The sequence below is a fragment of the Anser brachyrhynchus genome, assembly GCF_964034855.1.
Source record: "Anser brachyrhynchus genome assembly, chromosome: 3".
NCBI lineage: Eukaryota > Metazoa > Chordata > Aves > Anseriformes > Anatidae > Anser > Anser brachyrhynchus.
In genome coordinates this window covers 18,545,876-18,564,048 of record NC_137696.1, presented here as the reverse complement: position 1 = coordinate 18,564,048, position 18,173 = coordinate 18,545,876, and the positions used below count along the sequence as shown (strand labels likewise).

General features: G+C 42.7%; 1 long non-coding RNA gene across 1 annotated transcript in view; it reads right to left on the bottom strand.

Moving 5' to 3' along the window:
• Positions 1–18,153, bottom strand: part of LOC308191820 — a 47,391-nt gene extending 29,238 nt beyond the window's left edge. Inside the window, exons 1-2 of the long non-coding RNA XR_013948296.1 lie at positions 2,231–18,153; positions 48–187 (exon numbers count right to left, since the gene is read on the bottom strand). This is a non-coding gene — a long non-coding RNA (uncharacterized lncRNA). The remainder of the gene's footprint in view (positions 1–47; positions 188–2,230) is intronic.
• Positions 18,154–18,173: the final 20 nt, after the last annotated feature.

Below are 18,173 nucleotides of genomic sequence, written 5' to 3'. Positions count from 1 at the left end.
ATATTAGCTGCAAATTGGTACAGAATAGGGATGTAATAGGCTCTTACCAGTACAGGAGCAGGACAGCTGATGAAATCCCTGCTGAGAGTGGAAAGGCAGAGGGAACCAAGGGAGTAGAGCAGAGATGTGCAGTCTGATCCACTGTTCTCTGTATCCTCCCCCATAATAGACTGGGTTGATTCATCATCTTGGGAGGAAAAAAAAAATCCTCAGCAATAATTTATACTCTACTCACCACTCTCCCCAGATAGAGCAGAATGTTTAAAGTTGAGCTCACTGCCCTGCTCCCAGATCCTTGCACCCCATACCCAGGGCTGAAGCAGATGAAGTACACTAGTCCAGGCCATGGAGAATGAAGAGGTATCTACATACCACATTCTTATCTTCAGAGAAATATACTATTTATTGTAACTCTAAATTTGCATGGTGAGTGTTAAAAGCTGGTAGAAAAATTAGTGCCAGTAAGCATATATTGTAAACCTTACATTTCCATGTTAGCTTCCAGTTGACATCGAATTTCCTTTGTTATTTTACAGACCACTTACTCAAGAGACCCTTCTACCACTCTTCACTTAATCACAGTCACCATCCTACACCATCCTATGTAATTCTGCATCACCTGAAGTCTTTACAATTCCCCCACTCATTTTCTTCCTCAGACCCCTTATGAATATGATGGGTAGCACAGGGGAATGAGGAAGAGAGGGGGGCATCTTCAGTAATCTCCTTGCCCTGTGAAAACAGACCCTTACTCCCTGCCTTTAGCTGTTTGTGAATCCACAATGTTTGATCCAATTTTTCTTTGTCAAGTTTTATGAGGGATCTTTGTGGAGGGACCTTGCCTACTACATTTTTTAAGAAACACAGACAGCATAAGACTCCCTGTTATCCAGAATCCTCCCAAGAACATTAACAGATTTGAGGACATGATGTTTTGTAGAATTTTCTGTGACATATCTCATTTGTTCTTGTGGCTACTACTTCCCCTCTGTAATATAGCAAACATATTTTGTCCCTTCCCTTCCTCTGGGGTGAAGCTGCAGTCATGCAGTCAGAGCACACTAGACTGAATGGCTGAGCATTTTTATTACCTTTAGAACTTGGGGTGGATGCCACCTGGTTCTGGTAATATCATAAATAAATAATAAAAATATCATAATAAAAAAATATGTTTTCAATGTGTTCAAAAATATCTGATGCTGGCCATTGAATTTGTCTCAGCTCTCTCTTTGGAAGGAAAAAATGGTTTGGGTTTTCTGATTGTCTCAGGTGACGTCAGCGACCATCTCAGCAGGGCTGATGGGGTCAGTTTATTCATGCAAGCCTCCTTTCAGCTAGGTCACCCCAGCAACATTCCTCCAGAGGGGTCATGTCGCTCAGCCGAGATAGCCCTGGGCTGTCTCCCTGTGACTCAGGCCAAGCAGGGGAATCAATCAGACACTGCAGCCCCTGCATGAGTGAGCTGCCACCATCAGGGACCTCAGAGGCTTGTTCCAGTTGGGTTCATCTGTCTTCCCATTCCATTAGTCATGTCAAGCATTCACCCCAGTCACTTGGGTATGTCAGTGGCCTACTGACGAGCAGGGCCAACTGCATGGCTGGCATTGCACACAGATCTTTTTTCTAAACCAGTAATAATTGTATAAAATGCAGATGACCTCTAAATACTTAATGAAAATAGTTACTATATAAAAATGTACAGGAGCTGTTCCCTAAGAAGCAGAAGGCCTCACCAGAACTTCCAGCCAGTAGAGTCCTATTATTTTAAATATTTATGGTTTTTTTTTTGACATAACTGCACTGAAAATATTATTGCTGAATATAGCATGTGTTGTTAAAAAAAAAGGACCAAAAATATTGAAAAAATATGGGAAGAGGAGTGGGGGGTGGGGGTAGTTTTAATTCCAAACAATGACTTTACTGCCTAATAAAAAGTTTCAACAGACATGTTTTGCCCAGCCTGGCTTCTCACACTGAGATAACTTAGAAAATACTGGCTGATGTGTGTAAGATTCCTTCCCAATGTTCCTTATTTAGAGTGTTGCTTCTTAACCATATGTATAATGGCATTCTCAAGAAGCTAACCCTTAATCTAATGATACAGTAGAGAAAGAAACTCTTCAGTGCTTAAAGAAAACAGGGCAGGGATGAAAGAAGGAATAACAGTTCTCACTCCTTTCCAGACCCTGAAGGGACCAATCTGGGTAAGGCACGATTCTTAAACAATTACCTCCTTTGCTTTGGTGACTGCTTCCACTTCTCCATCAGGTATCCTGATAGCAACACCAGTGGCAATGGCCCTGTGCAGGAGGGAGTTTCTCTTGCTCTCCTGGGGACAGTAAGGCTGAACATGCACATCATCTGCACTGAATTCAAATAGAGAAAGGCTGAAAAGGCTAGCTAGCTAGCTACAGCATTCACAGGAGTTTCAGGGAGTTCACATCAACATACCTAGGTCACATCCAGATGTCAAGTCTTCCCGTTGTACTCACAAGCCGTGTCTCAGTATACACAAGAAACAGAAGCCCGTTTTTGTTCCTAGGCATATTTACTCTCTCACCTTTTGTAAGAGATTTGGTGGCATACAGAGCTGAGGTTGATGTTTTGCTTAAACACAAAGTCAGCCCCAGCCTTTGTTGCTGAAATGAGCTAAAGAGAAAAGTGTAAGAAATCTCCTTATTTACTACTACATTTCTTGAACAAACCAACTCTCTCTTACCAGCAGGAAAGGAGTTGTCCCTTCCTCTTCTCCCTCAGAATAATGTTGTTAGGTTGCAATTTCCCAGTCAGACTCCCCTTAGAGATAACAGCCAATTACAAATGGAAAATGTGTCAGGGAACTTCTTACTTCAGCCGTTACACATGGCATAAATTAAAAACAATCCTTCACTGCCATCAGGAAGCATTCATTCTTTGATGTGACTGTCAACACACAGGCAGATTAATACTGGAAAACTGTAGATGAGCAGGTCAGCAGCAAATCTTCTGTCTTTGGTAGCAGCAGTATTCTACCTACCACAAACATGACCTCCTGGACTTACAAACCTGAAAGAACTGCACAGACAGTGCGGTAGGCTGCAGGGACTAGGGAGGAACATGTTGTTTCCTCCTTGCAACCATGCAAAGGGATGAAGTCTCAGGACTGCACTGTCAACACCTTCATCTGGCCAGAGTACTTCAGTCTGGGTGCTGAGCAGAGCAAAAATCTGTTCCCCAAGACCTGGTTGAGGGACTCCACCATCCTTCACAGCTGAATGACTGGCATGTGCTGTTGAGTGGATGTTTGGTCCTTCATGTTAAGAATGGGCTGTGAAGACATAGAATAAAAAGCACATTATTTTCTGGAAGAGACGGTTTCTTCCCATCTCACAAAATACAGGTGCCGTTTGCAACTTGGCCATGTTTGCATCCTTTCTCATTGAAATGGAAGTCATCCTTTCTCATTTCTCAGTCTCCTCAGAGGTTACTTCTGAAAACCTGGCAAGACAACAACCTTATCATGGTTACATGGTTTTATTTCTCTCCTCCCTTTTTAATTAAAAAATATGTGTAAGCATTCTTGATAACTGAGCAAAATTTACTGCTAGTGGTGTGGTGTTGACAAAGGAGATTTGTTCCTCCTTCTCTAATTGTTTTGTTTGTTTGTTTGCTTGCTTGTTTTCAAAGCTGAGCAACACTGTGATCACACAAAGATTTGAAATATTCCTCTATCCATCCTAGGATGGATGTCTCCTCCATCCTAGGAGGAGTTCTGCAATGCTTTTTCCCACCCAGGAGTGGTCCTAGAGTCACCTGACATTTGAAAAAAATGTATATAAAAATCAACCAAGCACCAGCTCCCCAAACTGAAGAAATGTCTGAAAAGACATTGAGAGGTCACTAACATACACATAACACAGACTTCTCTTCCTTTCTCAAGCCAGTCTTTGAGGAGAAGGACAGCAGCCGAACACTTGGGACTTCATCACTGCACACGGCGGTGATTTACTGCTGAAGACAACGTGCATCACAGCACCATCCCAGCCTGGGCCATGGGGGCATGGAGGCATTGCTGGCTGGGGGGGGGGGTGTCAAACGCTGCTGCAACTCCAATTTTAAGCACAGACCCTTAAAGCTTCCAGCAGCGCACAATGGGTTTACAAGGCACAGTGCCGCATTAGGAAAAAACATCTCTAATCTTATGTAACAAGTCCTGAGAGGCGTGTTGCCAAGTAAGCACAGTTTAAAATCAATCAGGCAATAGCACAAAACATTTAGCACTTGGCTGCAGAATTCCACTTGTTCCTGCTCAGCAGCTATCCTGGGACAAGCACAGGATCTGTGGGAAGGGTGAGGAAGAGCAAGCCACCACTTTGTCACAGCCTCCCGTCCTCAGCCAGGACTGTGTCAACCCCAGGGCCTCTGGACTCTCAGCCTTTACATCCAGCAGTGAGGACAAACCCACAGCCATACCAGACTGCTACAACTGCACACAGTGCTGCTCCTGTGCCCCCAAACACTTGCTGGGCTATAACCCCTTCTCGGGGAAACAAGTGGCACTTCTCTGGGCAGCACAACAAAAGCTTCTCCCATGTGCGCTGCAGTGTCTGGAAATCAGGGAAGGGAGACAGTGGGATGAAGCCACGAGCAGCTCTGGATTCAAGGCTGTGTTTGTTTTCTTTTTTAAAGCCTTTGTGTTACTGACCGCAGCAATGGTTTACTGAAGCTGTATAGCCCTAGGTTTTATCCTAGGTGTCATGCTTCACCACCAGAAGTATTTAGTCTCTCAGGGATACAAGCTCTGGGCACTATTTTGTGGCCATTGCTCCCACATTGCTGTCAGTGCCCCACTTTGTCATTTTGGAAGGCAGGATTATATCAAAGGAGCAGCCATGCTTCTTTCACCTAATTTAGTAGAGCACAGACTATTTTTAACCTCATTTCGTATTGCCTCATGCTTACACACTTACTCACTTTTGCACTCACTGTCATCCTAACACACATTTTTCTCAGAGAGATGATGGAAGCAAGTACAGCTTTCATAATGTAACTGAGGCTCATCCTGGACATCCCTGCCCTGAGCTGCTACCCAGGAGGTGGAATTTCTGGTCCATGTTTGCCCAGGTGTACAAACACTGGGCAACAGCTAGCAGAAGGAGTACCAACTGCACAGAGCATCTGCTCTCCTTCTGCATTTCTTGCACAGGTTTCTTGCCACTTGTTCCTGGCTCAGAAAGGTAGATCTGCCCTTGTGGAGACTGAAGACAGCTACCAAATTACTGTTTGATGGAAAAGGAACATGACCCTTTTATAACCACCAATGATAAATAAACAAAACTTGTATCTTTTATGGAACTTGTATTTTAAATACATCTTGAAGCAAATGTTGTTATAAATTCAGGTAGTCTGGGCTGCAGTGACCACTCCCTGGTTGAGCTTGTGATCTCGAGGAATATGGGCCTGGCAAAGAGCAAAGTTAGGACCCTTCTGAAGAATGAACTTTGAGCTATTTAAAGACCCAGTAGATGAGATCCCTTGGAACACTATCCTTAAGGACAAAGGAGCTGAACAGAGCTGGATGATTTTTAAGGTCCCTTCCAACCCAAGCCATTCTATGATTCTACGGTTCTGTGAAATTCCTGCTCACCTTGGGGGCACAGAGCATATAAGAACAATTCCTCTCAAGGAGTGTATACCAGCCCTTGTAGCTTATGTCATGGTATTCAAGAACACAATGCTATATCCTAATGTTAACTTCTGCAGATGAACTCACTAGTCTCCAAAAGCCCAGGAGACCGCTATGGTTGACCAGTGAATCAGAACAAAACCCCACGATGACAAAGACGGAGCTGAAATCAAGTTACCACAAAGACTATGAAGCAAATGCTACATGAGGCACTGCAGTTCCTACAAAAGGCTGTTTGATAACATTGGTTCATCATGTCTTCCAGCTGACTTGTAGGCAATGGCTACCCATGTTTTTTGGTGCCAGTGGCTCCATATCAGTCCATGGTCCAGATGGTTATCTTCACACTCGTGTTGAAGGGGCACCTGAAAATGGACTGTGTACATTTTGCAAGTGACAGATCTCCCTCACTGCAGAAGTGACTGAGATGTATCCACTAGTGGGAAAGGTTATGTTAAGAAAACTTGTTTTGTTGAACAACTGAGTGTGACTTTATTCGGCACAGCTACAAGCCTACGCTGTTGAATCAGCCACAGTCACACTTCGTGAGCTGCCTTGGAGAAGCAAGAGATCTGGCAAGATCCTAGAGGAGTAGAAGGAGGTGCTATGAGATCCCTGCCAGCAGCAAAGGTCTGCTCTCAGACTGCAGCAGCTGTCCTCCAATCACTGCTCTGTCTGCTCCCAGGAAAGCAATGTCCAGTTCCTCCTGGCCAAAATTCAGCTGCTGCTGACTCGTAAACATCACCAAGAGCAACCCACTTTTAGTGCTGGTTGATCAGCCATGGATGCTATGTCCTACAGCTATTGGCAGAGAGACTCTAGCAGCTCAGCTGTCCTTTATGAGCTGCCTTCACAGACAGGCAACCTGCCTTCGATTCTATAGAGCAGTAGTGCACAAGGCTGCAGAAGCTTAAATAACCTGCTGCATGTAATGTACAACATTCACACGGACACAACAGCAAGATCAAGAGATTTCCCTTTTCGTTCATCACCACAAGAAGAAACCAGGCAGGGTGAATACTTGGGGATATTTTTACAGCAGTGTCCTGGGGCTTAGAAAAGGTATCAAGTAGCCCAAAATTGTCCATATAAGTATGACTTCGTAAAAGATGCAAACTATATAGGTTTCTCTGGTGAGTTGACACAGCATCTGAAATCCCCACTTGATTGCTTTGTGACCGCAGATGACTCATTTGGTCTCTTTCTTGAAGTCAGACCAAGGTTCAAATGTAGGTGTACAAGAAAAGTTTGTGCAGAACAAACAAGTAAACAGGAGACTCACTGAGATTCCATTTGGGAAATTACTTACATTAGGTGCAAGCAATGATTCCTGGGAAAATGTCTGACAGACAGGCTCTGAAGGATTGCCATGGCCACCCTCCAAGTGAAAGGTGTATAGAGCACACACTGCAGTGGGGCAGCACACACGGTGATCTATCAGCTGTTATCCTCCCAGTGTGATTATGTTTTGATTATTTCCAAGACATGGAAATGCCAGAGGAGCAGCTGGGTTAGGCTGGAGACACACCACAGAGGTTACTAAGAGTATCAGCTGGCTATAAAGCAGCATAACTCTGCTTCACACGGATTGCAAACCAGACAGGAAGACTTGAGGAATTTGAAGTGTTGATCCAGCTCGCATTTCTGGATGGTGCACACTTGTGTATGTCTAGCTCTGCTTTCACATCTCCGAAGCTCACCAGGAACATCAGCCCAAATAGACGTTCTAACCAGTGACTGAGGCTTTGTGGTTACCCTTCTCTATCTTGGTTATATCAAGCAGCTCACAATTTGTTTCCCCGAATTATTACATTTGAAACAAAACTATACTCAAGGGTTAACACGGAACAAGCTGCAGATCTCCAGTGTCCAAGTGAATTAAAGAAAACCATAATCCTGCTCTACCACTGCTGTCAATGGGGAAAGGGCTGTTCTTACCAGTAAGGAGTGCTAGTGAGTGATTTTTGGAGAACAGTCCAGTTGGTACTTGAGACACTTGGAAAACCCATGTTTGAAGAAGCCAAGGATTGAGATTCTCTAGCAGCAAAAGAGCGGTGGGAGGAGAAAGGCTCTCTCACACACACCACAGGCACACATTTCATCAAAGTGTGAACACTTCAGCATTTTTTACATCTGACTTTGGAGTGAAGTTTTTTCTTGACATTTTGGATGTTCACAGGAATGAAAGATAAGGATTTCCTCAGGATTTTTACAAGGTGCTTGAGTACCTTCTCACCCCACTTTTTTTAGTCAGACCCCAAACTGAGACAGTTTTGTTTCCAGTGCATCCCAGAGAATTATCCCACTGAAATTCCTCATGTGTCTCCTGAAGGACATGAAGTCATGATAATGATGGGAGATGAGGTGTTCAGGCAGAGAAGAGAGAAGGAGAAAAGATAAAGCCTTACTAAACTTACCTGTAGTTGCAGTCTGCATCCAAATCCTTTGGCACGCGAGGACAATGAGAATATAATCATATTTCTGTTTCTGTTGTATACATAAAGCCATTTTTTTCTTACAATTTATGCTTTAAAAAAAATCGTTATAGGATAGGGTCATAGACCATTGAATCATTAGGGTATTGCCTGAAGAAAATCAACCCAATCTGATCAGCCCTGCCAATTCACCCAATCTGAAGCTGTTCTACATGAAGAATGTATACTTCCTTGACTTGCTTGGAGGTATGTTGTAGGTGGAAATAGCAATAGCTTGAAAAGGTAGAAATAGCAGGTCCCAGGAAGTTTAGACTGGCCAGCTCTGAGGTTACAGCTGTGGTTGTACATACAAATTAGGATTCAGTAGCTCTATTTCGTCAACTGTCCTGAGCACACTGTGCTGATTTCCGCATTTTGTATGCTCAGCATAGTCTGCTGTAAGTAGTTCTCTTGCTGATTAGTAGAAAATTTCCTTATGGGAGCCTGCTCTGCATTTCCCTGGAGTAAGGGAGATTTCTGGACTAAAAAAAAATTAACTCAGTGTTTGTATATTATTATGATTCATTATTTATGAAGCAATGGCAGCTATAAATCTCAAAGTTTAAAGTCTTCCTGCCTCCCTTCTGGTAAGCATTACACAGAAATGTAAAGAAGGGGAGTGCTATTGTCCCAGTGATTCCAGAAATTTATAGAACACGTAGATCATAAGAGATGGGTAAAGCTGCCAGACTAACTGCTTGCAAGCAAGACACATTTAATAGAGATAACTTATTTTGTGAAGAAGAGTCTGCGTTAATCAAGCAAAGCAAAATTTACAAGGCACCCATACAGATTTGTATAACATATTTGGTATTTTTTCAGAAACACAAGCAGAAGGAAGAAAAAGAAAAAGATTTCCAGTGATCTAGCTCCAAAGACCCAGATGCTGGAGTTCAGGAGTACTGCATTGTCCATCCAAAGCATCTTTAATTTGTCGGCTCCATAAATGTACGTAGAAGTTTCTATTTTGGAGCAGAAGTGTGTAAGGCAAATCCAGGGCATTTTTTTTTTCCTAGTACACTAAGGATCCATACAATTCTGCTGTTTTTATATAGGTCAAAATGCTTGGGGATGAATATCAAAACTGTCTAAGAGATCTGGGTACCAGCACTGCTCAGATCAATGGGAAATCTTGAATAAACATCTAAGGTATGGTATTTCTATAGCTTCCTTGTTTTAGTAAGAAAAAAACCCTACCTGGATTGCGTCTTTAAACTGAATGAATAGGTTGTTTTAATTTGCATCAATATCTCTTTGTACTCAGTATTCACTATAGAAGAGCCCTGAAAGAAAGAAATATTATTAATCAGAAACTGTAATGTTTCTTCAAAAAATATCCCCAAACCTTGATCACCTCAGCTTTCTGTTAAAGGGAATGTAAAATGTTGGAACACCTGTACATTGCGGAGAGGGGTTCAATTTTCCTTTTAATAAAAAAAAAGTTCTCAAGGAAATCAAAAACTTGTTGAAAAGAAAAAAAAAAGCCTAATCTCAAACTATTTATGCTGAAAAGCAATTTTAATGGAAAATTTTATTTTACCATTTTTAATTAAGGGCCAGATGGTGCCTTTAAAACTCAGCCTTGAATAAAGAAGAGCATATAGCGCTCTGAAAATTCTACCTTAGAAATGCAAAAAGAGGTTTAAAAAATCATCTGTCGGCATTTTTTGTGCCCATACAGTAAGACAACGTATGCCTAGTACCTCTGCAAGTTAGGATGCCATGGAAACTTAAGAACAGCCACCTTAGATCAGACCAAAGGTTTGCCTTTCTCCAGTAATGTTAAAAAACAGATACTGAGGGAAAGCTGCAACATAGCAAATATGGTAGTACTTCTAAAACATATCCTTGCATCCAGCCCTCTGCAGCTCCAGGCTTTTCCAAACCAGATGTAATCTTTATCTATTCAATATCCCTCACTGAACCTCTTCCATGGACCTAGCCAATCTCTTCCTGCACCTGTGTAAGCTGTCACATCCACAGCGTCTTTCAGAAAGATGCTCCACAGATCTGCAGTTTGTTGCATGGAGAACTCTTCCCTGTTTGTTTTTGGACCTTGGCACTTCTTATCCTCATTTGATGTCAGTTATGATAGTTGGAAATTGGCCTAATTATATATCAAAGCCTACCTTCTCTCACTCCTCTGTTGCTTTCGGAGCATAACTTTCCTGTAATCTACCTCTAGTTCCTCTTTTCTTCCATGTGTCTACCTACAGGCATCTTTTATTCCCTTCATACATAAGAAGGGAGGGCACAGTCCAACCTTTATATGATGTGTTTGTCACCAGGACACCTTCAATTTGAAAGGACTGTGCTCTCACTGCAGTCATCCACTTGGCTACTTCTGTCCATGGGCCAGACCTGCCATTTGGGGTCATGATTTGAAAGGTGATACGGATGCAGGTGGGGCTGTCTTGCTGTCATGGAGGTATGAGCACGTTGGGAGGCAGGCTGGAAGGCAGGCCGTAGCTAGAAGTCTTGAAAGGGAAGAATAGGGTAATGAACACTACATTGGCTCTTTTCCTGTACACATAACATAGCATTTCTGTCAAAACAGATCTGTGGATATTTCTGATGAGTTTGGTTATAAAGAGAATAAGATATAATCGCTACTAAGTGTGCCCATTTGGAAGAAATGAGTAGCGTTGTTATTAAATATTTAACCTTCCAACTTTAATTTGTTAAATGTGTTGGGAGGAGTTTTCAGCTTACTTGCAGTATGCTTTGGAAGCAGGTGCAGGTCAGTTGGGACTTTAGCCCCACTTACCTTTATTCTGGGGCTGAAGGGATGACATAGAGTGATGACTGTTTTGACTTCATTTTCAACTCTCCCTTTTTAGAAACAATGGCTTGGTTCCCCGACTGGTTGTAAATCCGTGTCTCTGCAGTGGAGCTATTCTGATTTACACCATATGAAGATCTAGCCTCTAGTTCAGAAGAAATGGGCTGCCAGTTTAATTACTTCATCCCAGGTACAGCATTAATAATATGAGAATAAATTTAATGCTGCTAAGTAACAGCAATACAGAGGATTTTGTCACATGCATGACAATTAATGTGTGGTGCATGGTATTTCTGCTTCTCCTGAGTTCACTTTTAAATGATGCTTGTTGTGATTTGAATTTCAAAGAGCACTTCTCCTAGTATTTCTCATTATTGATGGTGACTGTTCACAGGAGCAGCTCAGTGCTGCTTTGTTGGCTCATCACTTTTGATTCCATGCCCAGATGCTAAGGACAGAAGCGTGCAATTAATTTGGATGCACAGCCCCTCATTGATTTCAGTTGGGAGTTTTTCCTTGAACACCAAAGGCCTGATCTGTCCCTGACTACCTTTAAAATAGTATTTACATGGAAAATGTGTTCCTTTTCCATTATAGATCTCTTTTGTGAGCTCCACTTGCCCATAAGACCGTACAAAGCGATCAGCAGAGAGCCATAAGATATAGGTGATCCCCTCACTTTTGTGGGGACAAAATGATCTGATTTTGAGACACTGACAAGCAAGGTGAAAAGGATAAGCAGTTTGGGTTCCAGACCTCCTCTTATGAACAGAAAGAACAGGGGCCAAAAAGTTCACTTCTTTTTTTTTTTTGAACATTCCTCTTTTCCCTGGAATAAGAGGGGTCTCTGATGAACCAGACTTCCTGAGGAAGTCCCTTGTTCACATCCCAGCCCACCCACACTTGTCTTGAGCATCAAAGTACTGGCTAGCTTAGGACAATTGGAGTATACACACCTCAAAAATAGCTCCAAAGTCCAAGCAGGGTGCCAGCTGAGCTAGGCAGTGAGCTACGGCAATCTGAACACAGCATATGGGTTAGTCTCTACTAGTCTTTCTACACTGCACGTGGCAAGCAGAAATTTACAGGGTACCTCTGGGGTTTCTGTTAAGACATTTTCTTTGTGAACAATCTGTTCTTTCTTTTTAACAGTTACTCCAAGGCAGGAAAAACCCCTTCTCATATATAAAAGACAGGTAAGCACATGGAAATTAACGGCCAAGTTAAATTTATGTTCCCCCTGCATTTTAAGGTGGCATCAGATAACTCAATGAGCATTCCTGGCAAGTAGGTATTTATCAGCCAGATGGATTAATTCCTTTAGTGAATCTAGTGAAATGTTTGGGGGACCATTCTTTAAGGAGTACTCAAGCCATCTCTCCACATCTGCAACACTTACTAACCATAATGTCCGGTTATTTAGTCCTGCCTCCTCAAGTTTACCCTTTCACAAGTTTTCATATCAGTGTCACTCTTCTCCTCACTTGTCTCTACATATACCAGCTGAAATGCAATAGTTTCTCGGTTGGATTTGGCCTGGGATGATGAAATCATGGTCCTGTCTCTCAGAAGCAAGAATCTACCTTGTAAAGGAATGGCCAGGTTCAGTGGATTGAGAGACCCGGGGAACTTCTCCTTCCCTGTCAACTACAGCTGAACTTGTTGGCCTCTAAGAGCTAGGAGATTTCTTCTATTTCAGTCTATTGGATGTGGTTGTTCCTGCTCCCGTTTGTGTATTCCAACAGTAACAAGGCCGAGTAACGTTTATCACATAGACATGAACTTCTGAGATGGTCTGATCCTGCTCCCCTCTTCAGCTGATCGTGATAGGAGTTAGCTAAACAGCTTTAAATACTCAGCCCATGCAAGAGCTAGCCCCAAATGTCCTGACATACACACATGTGGAAGACTGAGAACCATATCACGCTGGAAATACTCTGCAACAAAATTTAATAAGACAATAGGCTGTCCTATTGTCCTATTCTGGTAACCAGGCAGAGAGTACTGCTAGGTAAGAATACTGACCAGCCACTTGCTTATTCACGACAGGGCCCTTTTATTACCCTTTCTCTCCATTTTACCATCTTCGTACTTCTGCCACCCACACTGCAGAAACCCTTTCTTCACCCCAGTCTTCTCTCAGACCATCAGTCTATCATTAAACACTTTTTCACCTTTGTTCCCATTTTTGTTTCATCCTTGCCCGAAGTTGCTATTTTCTGATGTTATCATGGAGGCTCTCTTGGCCTCACCTTGTATTTCTGACTTGGTGACCTGGGCTCTGCTGTCTTTGCAAGACTCTGCTCCTCAAGATGTCCCCGGTGCTCCCTGTCAGTTATCTGCAAAGCACTTCTTTCTCTCATGTAACTCCCCCATGAACTGTGAAACCTGGTCATTTCTCACAGGGCTATCTGCTACTTCCAACAGCTTCTCACTCAGTCATTTCTCATGTTTCTTACCAACCCCAAAGCACGTTACAGGACAAGCAATGACTAGTTTAAATCTGCAGGTGAATGGAGAGTTTGGAAACCATGATGTTCTTTGTGCACATCTGCTGTTAAAATTTCTGAGCTGTAGGGTTTGATCCATGCCATATAGGCTTCAGTCATCAAGAAAAAGAATAATTAAATAAGTGTTTTAAATTAATTATTAAATTCAGGCATCCATAAATCACAGTTCCCAAGGTGGAAATCAGACCCAGAGGTTCAGCTCAGCTCCATAATGGCTCAGCTCCATAAAGCCACTTCTCCAAAGAGGTATAGCTCTCCTGGATGTCCCTGATGAGTCCTTTGACTCTGTCTGGATGACAGGGGGCTTCTCCACAGGCCTGGACATCTCTTTTTAAGGGGCTGAACCAACACAGTGTGATATTCAGTATTTTATTTTATTTTATTTATTTTATTTTATTTTATTTTATATTTTATTTTATTTTATTTTGATGTCTACCTAGTTAGACATTAGAATGCTTTTATATATCTAGGTGCCAATCCTTCAGTGGGACTAGTTAAGTCCCCTCTTTTTCTGTCCCAACTACTTGACGTATCAGATGTTTGGGGAAAGGACTGCCTCTTAACATGTTTATATACATGTCCTTACATATGGGGAGCCTGGGAAATACCATAAAATAAACAATAGGTCCATTTTTATGTCAGTCAGCTCCAAAGAAGTGTCTGACCTAAAATAAAGCAGTTGTGCTGCAGTTTCACGGTGGATAAAAAGGCATTTTAATGTGAGATGTTGAACTCAGAAGACCCCTAATCAAATCCAAGGGGAACATTTCTCATCTCAGATATCTTTCTGACTCTTTCTGAGGTTTGTAGCACCTAAATATTTTCACCAAAGACTGGTTCCTTCCTTTATGAAAATCAAAAGGTGGCCTTGGCATGTTTCCTGTCTGACAGATGGCCACATCTCAATTAGCACTAACCTATGCCTTTCCCGGCTATCTCAGAAGGCCAGCAATGCAAGAAGGCACAGAAATGGTACAATCCCCTCTCCCTCAGAGCCGTCCTTCCTGGTCAAGGAGCTGTCTTATGAACAGGGAAATGTTGGTGCCAGTGCTTGCTGTAAGGCTTTCTGGAAGAGCTCCAGAAAGTTCAAACATGAGAACTACTTGTAGTGGGACGAGGCACAGATGGCAAAATAAAAGCAGTGTGATTTTTTATGAGCTTCTGAGTCTCTTAGCTCCTGGACATCTCAGAAACTAGGCCACTTTAGTTGAATTCATGTAGTTTGTCCAAGAGAAAAGGAGATAAAGACAAACTCTGCCAGAGATTTGTGTACGTGAAAGGATGGCCCTCTCTCAATCAAGCTAAAAGGTCTTCCTGAATTTAGTACCAGAGACAAAGTCCTGCATCCTGTTTGCTTCATCTTCTTAGCAGACGGTATCCTACAGGCACATTTTCTTGGTGCAGGTTAGACAAAGATTGGTAGTGATTGTGGTTAGATTCTTCCTCTGTGGCAGAGAAGCGTGCATGTCCAGTCTTTAAAAGAGTAAAGAGGTCAAAGCAATGAAATATTTGATTTCCAGCTAGGTTACGTTGTTTACACAACCAAAAAAGAATTGAAATTTTACTTTTCTTATTATCATAAAGACATAAGAAAAAAGAAAAATGTCCAACTTTTGCTAACCCAAGCTTCCACGTTTATTTTGGTTCCGGAACTACCATCAAACTATCCAACATAACCTTCAGCACCCACACACCTCAGCCATTTCAGCTTACCTTTTTTTCTTTCTCAGAAAGTTAAAAGCACTCTTGGCTACACCTCTGGGGTCTGATCCAATTAAATAGAAAGAGTCTTTTTGCCTTTGGCAGGAAGAGATTAAAGATTTTGGGCTACTTACCAATTGCTTCATACCATCACTCTGAATTATAATCAGCAGAAATGTGGTTCGGACCCCACCAGAACTTATGGTGTCAGGATTTTGGAGAGGCAAAACCCTTACTGAGCAGGTCTGCAAGCCAAAGACCCTGCAAACTTCTAAGCAGTTTCCTACAGCCCAAACACATCCTCTAAATGATGAACAATTCTTGCAATCTTGTAAACTTTCTTTTTTCCTTTTCTTTTTTTTTGTGGGGAAAAAACAACAACAACAAACAAACAAAACAGTGAGAAAGAGCAGCACTTTATCCTCCCTTCCTTCTGTGGTGGTAGGTGGTGCTGCTGCTCTTCCCAGAGCCCAGGGATGCACTTGCAGGTCTTTGTCCTTCCACATCCCTACTCAGGGTCTGCAAAGGTGTACGCCACACAGGAGACCTTCAGAATTTTCTTGGACAGCTGGGGACAGCAGTCCAACATTTCTCCCAACAGCTTCCATGAGTGTTTTAGCACATCAACAGGTTATCGTATAAAGATGCTTCACATCTACCACAAAATTTGCCCTCACATCCTACAACATTTGACATGTGGTTTCCAGGTATGAACCCTCTCTTGCACCCACTGGGATGCATCTGCAGGTTTTTTTTGGCCAGGAGGCTTTCGGAGCATCTCTGTCTCCAAGGGGTCTCAGAGAATGACTGCTAACAGTGGTGCAGAGCATCTGGAGGAGCAAAGACGAGGCACTTGATCAGGACTGTGTGGTTCTCCATCCAGGGACTCCTGCTTTAAGTGGTGTTACTAAGGGTGCTTCCACTGATTCCACCGTATCTTCCCAGTTTCTCCCCACTCACAGCACTTACCAAGTAGCTCTGAAACTTGCTGGCACAATGCATTACGGAGGCATTGTGCATGTTCACCTGGTGTAAAAATGCTGGTGTTGAAAGCAATATTGTTAGACCTGATAAGAAACCCCCAAATCACAAACTATTGAGCTTCATTTCACCTCACTACAAGCCGCCCTCTTCTATAGGTCTTTGAAAACTCTTCTCCAAAAGTGGCAAGAGCAATGCAAGAGGCAGTGTCAAGCTGCAGGGTACCAAATGAACACTGAGAGCTCCAGATATCAAAATCAGGTTGGGCATAGTCACTAGCTTCCCAGCATCAGGAATAGGCCAATTTATTGCAAGCTTAGTGCAAATAGGGATATGCCATGATCAACACTTTTTAGAGTACCTGCAAACTCCTTCCTTAGTGATTTTGGGCAAGAGAAGATGTTGACAATACAATAGATGCTGAAGTATGTCCTGATCTGTAGCAGTAGTTACAACTAGTGTGGTTATTGAGTTGTGATTGCTCCAATAGTTGGTTCTGCTGCAAAACTCAAATAAAGCAAATTAGGCTTAATTTCCTCTTTGACACAGAGGCCTGTGGTTTTTCTGAACTGAATGAAGAACACACTTCTTTTGGTGCAGGAAGAATGGGAAAGGTGGAGGAATTGTGCTATGGAAAATGATGACCTCCCTGTCGTCACCAAACCTTGCCTTGATAACAGCATGAAAAAAACTTCATTTTGGAAGTGTCAGAACGAACCAAACAAAATCAAAGGATGCAGTTTCCTGAAAGACAGAAAATTGGACTCAACAATCCCTTCTGTGCTCCATTCTGTGTAAACACAATTTTTTTTTCCTCCATGGAAAAATCTAACAAGCCTTTTTGGAAATCTTGCCACTTTTCCCCCAGTCACTATGAAACAGTATTTCACGAGGAATTCACCAGCCATCCAAGCCAGTTGATAGCTCCAATCAGTAGCAGTAACGCACACTGATAAGAATTTGCACTGTAGCAGCTAGAAGGCATTTGGTTGCAAGCCAGCACCCCTACAGTTTTGTTCCTGTACAAGCAGAACAGAAAGACAGTCTTTTTCCTAAAAGTCTTACTCAGTTAAGGCATAATGAATGTGGCTTGCAGGATTCCTTTTCCGAGAAAGGAAAGGTGAAAAGCACTTTGGAGAATCACGGTAATCAGAATTTGGGACTATTTTTTTTTCTATTTATTGCAAATTTATCCTCTTCCAGTGCCTATTACGATAAGAAAGAGACTCCTTTCACTAAAGCATAAAGCCTCCCTGAAGTCCAGAGGAAGTCAGGAATGAACAGGGGACCAGACTTTTAGATAGAGAGAAAAATCTTTTCGTGAGTACCACTAGGATATACTGAAAATGCAGTGAGGGTTTGGAAGGACACAAACCACTCCATGTTCTGGGCTGAGCCCTACCTGCCAAATAGAAGGGAGGTTCCTCATCTACCAGATGCTGATTTCTGCTAGCAATATGATATCAAATGGACAGTGAGCTTCTGAGCTTTCCGTATTTCAGGGAGAGCTGATGATGGAGCTGACACAGGGGAAGCCACGCCTGGCTTATCTCACATCATCTGTGCTGCGTCCAGGGCTGCAGCACAGAGCCAAGTTGCATCCAGGCTCTGAGACATCAGATCAGAGCTGTGCTCACCCCACACACTCACACCTGTGGGCACAAACCCGTCTTTAATATAGCTGCCAAAATCTCTGAGAGTGTGAATGGCTTGCCCAATGATACTTGCAGCAGAGCATGGAAGTAAAAGGAGGAGTGCCTGGTCCAGTGGCAATGCCACCTTGCCATAGCACAGCTCTTCCCATGCAGGTGGAGGAAGGTACTGCCTAACCTGGCCTCATACTTCAAGGAGATTTACATGTTTTTTTTAAACACTGGTGGAAATAATGTAAATGAGGGTGTCCCTTGTGTAAGACTGGATCCCAGATGTCACCACAATTTCAGCTACAGAGTTTTGTAGCACTGCCTGGAAAAGGTGTTCCAGGACCTCTTCTTTTTGGTTTCTATCAGGGAAACCAAGCTCTTCTGAAAGGGATATCTCCTGTGGGAAAGGATCACTTA